Source organism: Gallus gallus, chromosome 12 (genome assembly GCF_016699485.2).
Source record: "Gallus gallus isolate bGalGal1 chromosome 12, bGalGal1.mat.broiler.GRCg7b, whole genome shotgun sequence".
Classification (NCBI taxonomy): domain Eukaryota; kingdom Metazoa; phylum Chordata; class Aves; order Galliformes; family Phasianidae; genus Gallus; species Gallus gallus.
This window is the reverse complement of record NC_052543.1, coordinates 1776952-1784259: the sequence shown is the minus strand read 5'-3', so window position 1 is coordinate 1784259 and position 7308 is coordinate 1776952. Positions and strand designations below refer to the sequence as shown.

General features: G+C 49.6%; 1 long non-coding RNA gene across 1 annotated transcript; it reads left to right on the top strand.

The window, feature by feature from the left end:
• Window positions 1-592, top strand: LOC107054351. The gene is made up of 2 exons (XR_001468546.3): window positions 1-99; window positions 373-592. It is a non-coding gene; the product is annotated as an uncharacterized LOC107054351 (long non-coding RNA).
• Window positions 593-7308: the final 6716 nt, after the last annotated feature.

The following is a 7308-nucleotide window of genomic DNA, read 5'->3' as shown; positions in this document are numbered from 1 at the left end:
GCGAGGGACGGCCGTGTGTGTGCGCATGGCCCAGCTCCCAGCACGTCCTCCTGGCTGGGAGGGGCGTTCCCATGAGATGAGCCTGGGGCAGCGGAGGAGGTGAGGATGGCCAGAGACGTTCTGCATCTTCTTTCCTTGCAAAGGGCACTTCTCGGCTGGAAGCACCGGTGGGGTTTTTATGTTCTCAAAATGCTTACCCTCAGTTGGAGGCTGAAACTGAACGACAGGCTTTTCCATAGGCACCTTTTGCATTCATAATTGAAAATGTCAGAATCTCATTTATCTCGTTGTTGTGATTTTCTTTCCTGAGTCGGCAGCAACCAACTCTTCTCCTTTGCATTTGGTTTAGTTACTCTTCTCCCATAACCTCAGCATCGATGATGCCCTCCGGACCCAGGATGAGGAAGGAAGAACTGGATGGGAGAGGAGAGCACGGCTGACACCGTCAGTGTGAAGTGCCTCGTGTGGGAGAAGAGACTGGGCCAGCAGCAGACAGATAGGGAGCACAGGGACGTAGTTAACACCAGAATGTCTGTTAGACAGTCGTGTTATTGTCGAAAAGCTCTGTAAATAAATAGTTTGATATCTCTCATATCCTTCCTATCTTGTGTTGTTTAAAACCATGTGGACTCGTAGGCTGATACTTCTGAAAATAGGTGTCAGAACCATAAACCTTTCCCACTTGTCTCGCCTGATTTGTTTTATTTTAAGGTGAAATCCCTGCCTGATTTTAAAGTTTGTCTCGCAAAAGGGAGTAGAAACTGAAGTTTGAGCAGTTGCTTAACGACTTTTGTAACTGAGGAGCTCCAGATTCTCGGTCACAAAGAGCAGAAGGCAGAATAACGTCTGCATGCCACATGCACCCATTTGCTAATGCCAGCCTCGGACGGAAAGGGAGGAGCATGCCATCCTAACTGCTGCACACTGCTGCCCTAAGGAGAAAGGGTGAAAAAGCTGCCCCCAGTCATTATGGACACGCTTCAGAAGTGCATACCAAACCCGTGTGTCAGTTCTGCATTTCAGAAGAGCCTCCAGGGAAGGCACGGGGATTGCCCAGGGGCAGGCCCTGACCGGAGCAGCTGCGCATAAGCCAGCCAAGGGGATGGGGGGAGCGGCACCTGGCTAAGTGGGGGATGCCAAAGCATCGCCTTGGAAGCCTTAGGAACCAACAGCAACGAGGGCCTGCAGCCATCTGAGCCCAGGCTAGGACCTGCCTTCTCACGGCGCAGCAGGGCAGGCTGCGGGCACTGCTGGGCACAGATCCCAAGCAGAATGCAACCGCTTCAGGAAGCGGTGTCGGACATTCTCACGGGCTGCACCGGGCAGAGCAGAGCAGAGCAGAGCAGAGCAGAGCAGGACGGTCCTTTCCTGGGGAGTGCTGGGCCCGATGTGCCCCAGGGTACGGTTGGCCCTTTGGGCTGTCGGGGCACGCTGCCGGCTCAGATGCAACTTGCCGTTCACCAGAACCCCCAGAGCCCTTTTGTGGGGCTGCTCTGCAGCCTCCCCTCCCGCAGGGTGTGCACAGAGCCACGGCTGTCCCATCCCAGTGGCAGAATCCACCACTTGCTCTCCTTAACTTCAGATCAACTGTGCAGTTGCCCAGCCCTCCAATTTGCCAGCATCTCTCTGCAGCACCTCCCAGTTGAGTGCTGTTTGCAGATGGTACTGCAATGAGATTTAATCAAAAAACATGAGAGGCTTCATGGTAGCAGTTTGTTCCTTGTAACCCCTTGTTGCGACTTTGGTTTCATCTCACATCAGTCTTCCCAGGGATTGGAGGAACTCTTGCATGGGAGGGAAAATTCAGGTCTGTAAGCAGATTTGCCTTTGTGAGATGGAAGTGTTATTATTCACTGTCATTGAGTCAAGATCAGTAAAATCTTACAGCAGAAAAACTTACAGGAAATGTACTGGAGGTGGATGATATTCACAGATAAATTGCACACACCTCGTGCAGGTACTAGAGGACAGACTGTGGCCCTGCAAGGCAAAGAGCAATCACCTGTAGCTACTATCAGCAGAAGATCCCTTCCTGACACACGGCGTCATTTGGTCACACTGCATCCACTGCATTTCTGTGCAGTCAGTAGAGCTGACTGTAAGGTCAACAATTTGCTCAGAACAGTTAGCACTGCAACCTGCCAGGAAGACAAAAGTGAGAAACTGCAGCTCATTCAGCAATTGGCCCAGACTCAGCCAGCATCTGGCAAGTCAGAAGGGTAATGCTCACCCCACCGGAGTGCTCTGCTCTGCGGGTTATGCTGTCTTAACTGATCCCGTCTGCTCCCTAAAAGGCAAATCACTACATCAAAGCAGTTCCCGTTTCTCCATCGTGTGCATTGCATCTGAGAAGATTGGTGCTTACAGTGACAACAGGATGCTGAGTTGTGCTCTAAGTTGTAAATAGAGCGGCTGGCAGCAGCAGTGTTTTATCCCTTCAAGAAAAACGACTTCAGCGCATGAAGTGCTTTTGTTATTTCACGTTCCTAGGTAAGAAAACTGATGAGCAACCCGACACCAGGCACGCAGTTGGAATGGTTAGCAGGCAGAGCAGAAAATGAAGAAGAAAGTAAGCAAAATAAATCCCTGTGCCTCTGTCAGGGATAGACGCAGGGAAACCTGGCTGCTCATCCTCCTGCTGCCGCACAGGTAGCATTGCCCTGACGTGTCCCACAGCAAGCACGTGAGGTGATCTCCTGCTCAGTGACAAATTCTGTGACAACCAACACTAGAAACTGGGGTGGCATCTGCAACTTTGGCACTGCCTGTGCTTCTCCACTGGAGGGCATGGAGTCAGAGCCCTGAGCAGCACGGCAGCCCAGTGCCCTCGCCCAACCCCTACAGTCCTGGGGCAGTCAGCACTAGCACAGAAGCAAATTGTGCAGAAGTTTGTCAAGACCACACCAGCACTCAGGCATTCCATATCGCTGGGGAGCACTCTGGGGCAACACAGCCGATCCCACGTCAGTGGATGGATTCAGCATGGCTGGTGCGTTTCAGACTTAAAGACATAGGAAGCAGAGAGAGAAGGCTGTCTGCACTTCAGCGTTCACCTCCACGCCTCCTTTATCCTTCATCTCCACCACACTCACACTGCAGTGTGTGCAGCACTGCCATGCGCACGTGTGGGAAGGCCAGATACCCACAGCAGTGGTCTGTATCCAGGTGGAAACCTTTGGCAAAGGCAAACTTCTGACCAACCTGAGGTGGTTCAGGCCCCTACATGCCCTTCCTTTGCCCCAGCAGGTGGACCCTTCACAGTCTGTCTCTCTTTATTGCCCCCTATTGCCACCTCGAGGGAGGCAGTGCCTCAGTGTCCTCTTTGTTGAGGCACAAAGACTAAAAGCAGGATTTTAAAGGCCCTTAATAAACCTATGGATGCAGAGTAGGCTGATAGACTTTTCAAAAATATGAAAGGCATGTTGAAATGCCTGAATTGAAGAGCCCCGAGGAGTCTATTTCCTTTTGATTGATTTCAAAGGAAAATTAGACACTGTTTGTTTCTTAAAATTGTCTTTAGGTACCTAAAAGCTTCACACTCAGCACCTTGCCTACAAGAGAGCAGGGAACAGAGCCTGAGCTTCCCAGGCAAAAGGCTACTTCAAACATAGGCTGCCTTCTTGAACCTTCCCTTTTTTGATAGAAGTTACCTTGCTTTCCAGCTAACCTTCAAGAGAGGCTGATGGTACATCAGGTGCAGAAGGAACAGGCCAAATTCACAAGCCGATCCACAGATGGATGCTGAAACCTGGGCAGTGGTGAATTTTCCAGCACCCCTGCTCCAGCACTCCTGAATGCTGGCTGAAAACTGCAGGACGTGCTCATCGCTCCCCCATGCGCTTTTGCTGCTCTGGGAGACAGAATACTCAACCAAATGGAACCCCAGTTTGCTCCAGAAAGGCACTTCTCACGCCCTGAAGCTCTCCTGTTTTAAGCAGTCTGTAGTAGGTGGCCAGATAAAGCTTTGGTGGCCTCTATGAAGCACCAGCTTCTATCAATCACTTCTTGCAGTCACTGCCTCTGCTGCACCTCTCCTTGCTGGACCACAGGCTGTGCACCTGGAATGATGCAGCTGCCCTTTTGTTATGTAAGGCTGCCTTTTGTCCTGATCCCATGCATTTTTGTAATTAACGTCTGGGCTGGTTATCTTCTTTTGAGCTATTCCATTGCCACAGTTCCAAACCTATGAATGCACTCCGCTTTCTCTCTCTTCAAACTCCTTTGCGTTCCGTTTTTTCCTCCCCAGCACTTTTATTGTGGCAGTGGCTGGCGTGATTATTGCTCCTTGCTCTCAATCCCCCAATGGCAGTGTAATACCTCTTTAATTGGGTATTTCTCCCTCCCGACACTAATCTCCTAACAAACGCCGATGCTGTGTTAGATGCTGTGTGGGGATCTCTCCTCGCTATCTCTTTAAGCAGGCAGCTGTGTGCAGAAGGGATGCGCAGTCGCTCGGCATGGATGGATTTGTCTGAGTTCCCGTCAGCTCCCCGGTTTTGTCACCGAAATCTTGCTTTGCGGATCCGGATTTCTACTGCTTTAGCTTTTCGTGGCAGATTTATCTCAGCCCCCGTCAGGCCAATGGGCTTTGTCACAGAAATCTATGTGACTTTTTTCTCCCCGTGGAGATCTAGCTAGTCAAGTTTGCGGAGGCTGATTTGGATGCGCTGAACCCGAGGCCTCGTTTGGCTGTCAGGGCTGCGACGACAGAAACTGCAACGAGCAGCGGCCCAGCAAACCATGAAGACTTAACTGGAACATGCAGCAACAAAGGAAAGAAGGTTCACAAGAGACAGGCAGAGCGTACTCCCCAAGAGCACACCCCTCTATCTCATGTACGCCTGCAGGCACAGGGCTCGCCACCCGCTAGCACTGGGAAAAGCTGCTTGTCCTGTGCCACATGGCGATGACTGCAGCTCTGTGAGGCGCAGGTGTGGGGCAGATCAGCCCTCGCACAGCAGGCATCTCAGCATGGCTGCTCGAAAATCCCCACAGCCGTAGAGGTGGAGAGGACATAGAATCAGAGTCATAGAATCATAGAAACACAATGGTTTGCCCATGGCCCCATCCAACCTGGCCTTCAACACCTCCAGGCACAGAGCATCCACAGCCTCTCTGGGCAGCTGTTCCAGCACCTCACCACTCTCATGGTAAAGAACTTCCCCCTTATATCCAACCTAAATCTTCCCTTCTTCAACTTAAAACCATTTCCCCTTGTCCTCCTATTTTCTACCCTTACAAAGAGCTGGCTCCTCTCCTGTTTATAGGCTCCCTTTAGGTACTGGAAGGCTGCAATGAGGTGACCCCACAGCCTTTTCCTTTCCAAGCCCAGCTCCCTCAGCCTGTTTTTGCAGGGAAGGTGCTGCAGCCCTCTGAGTATCTTTGTGGCCCTCCTCTGGACCCTCTCCAACAGCTCCCGCAGTAGTAAGTAGGCATAGTACATAGCACACTCTTCCTTCAACACCTCGACAACAAATTAGGAGGTGCTGTGCTACCAGAGAGAACCTTTTTTAGGGGATACAGGCACAGATTGCTTTTTGCTTGTAAGGCAGTAGACTGCACACTTGTCTTGCACTGTGGTGATGTCAGAAACAGTCTTCCAGATAATGCTCAGCATCAGGGAGCTGCTACATACATCTTCTTGGCCGATTCTAAAATTCCCAGGAATAGCTTCGGTAAATAAAAGTCTCCTGATGGAAAAAGCATTTGTCAACCTTTGTTTTTGTTTTTTTTTTTTTTCCCCTCGTTGAAATGACATTCTTTTGTTTGCTTCTGATTACTTGAAGGTTCTTCCGACAATGGTTGAACGGCACAGATGGATGTGACCATGATCAAGGTCTGAATGAACCTACAGAACACAGTGGTGGTAGTAATGGCAGTAAGAGGAAAGCAGGTAAGGGACATGAAAGGAAAAGCCTGGTGTTGACTGATAAAGACTTGGGCTTGACTGGAACAGCCAATTCAACCTGAAAGCTCAACACAGCAGGGACACAGTCCCTGTTGGTGAGACTGGTCGAATTTTGTATTTGATGTCGAGCATTTCAGAAAGAAAGGGTACCCCAGGAAAGAGGGGATTTGGGGAAGGCAGCCATCAGCATCTCAGCATTAATGAGAAAGAGTGCAAATTGCTGGGTCGCCTCATTGTTCCCTTTGCTATATTCCCGTCATGAGCTTTCTTCGCAGCAGATGCTCATTTCTGTGCCCGCCTTGCAATAATTCCTTCCTTTCTTTCTAGTAAAACTCCCCTTTTGTCGTACGGTTTTCTATCTCACTTTTACATCTGGAAAATTTTCCTTTCCCATTTTTCACCTCCTAATCTTCCTCCATCCATCCTTCTCTCCCTGCCTCATTTACACATTCACGCTTCTGTTTTGCTTCTTCCTCTATGTGATTATCTATTCTCTTTTCACTGGTACCCCTCCTTCGCTTTTTCCATCTCCCACCCTTTCATCTCTCTCTCCCTTTTGCTGCTTGTTCTCTCAATCTCTCAGCTTGCCGTTCAGGAAGCGTTAGTCCTTAGATATTGAAATGACATGTTTAGTCTCTGCTTGTGATTCCTGTTTGTCCCCTTTCAGACGGAGCGTAAGCCTTGGTAAATACAGGAAACTAAGCTGGAAGCAAAGCAGACAGAAAGGTGACTTACTTCTGCCTCTGATTTGTAGCTGTCTAATAATGGCCTCCTGATTAACACAGGCTGTAACTCCAGAAATGCCACAGTGATAGATTCTTAATGTAAACCTACAGAGATGTGCCATTCCTTTAACACTTAAAGACAGAATGCATGTACAACCGTTTCCTGGCCAGTTGTTCCCAATGCTGCCTGTGCATGTATTGCCAACTTAAATCCTCCCCGAGTGTTTGAGGACTAACCAGGTGTTACTTGATCAGTATTGCACGCATCTGCCACACTGCCCAAGGTTTCAGCAAACCGGAGGGATCACGTTACAGCTTCCATTGCTTCAGAACAACGCAAAAAGTATCTCTAATAACCAGCAGAAACTGTCCTTCCATTCGTCATCTTGTCTGCCACAGTAACTGCTTCTCATTGAGGTCCTTGTGCTTTATCTGGTTAGAGTTAGTTAACAAAAAGACTGACAAGACTTGGCTAGACAGAGACAGATGAGATACTCCAAACTGTGGTGCTGCTTTAATGTGCAGCAAAGTCACTCCAACAAGGAGCTCTGAAATGCTCATTGCTCTCGCTGCTTTCAGACTCATTTCTGGAAGCCCACAAGACAGCCTTGGTAAGATTACCTCTCTGTGGCCTCTCTCTGCAGGCAGAAGAGAGGACCAAAGGTCAATAGCAGC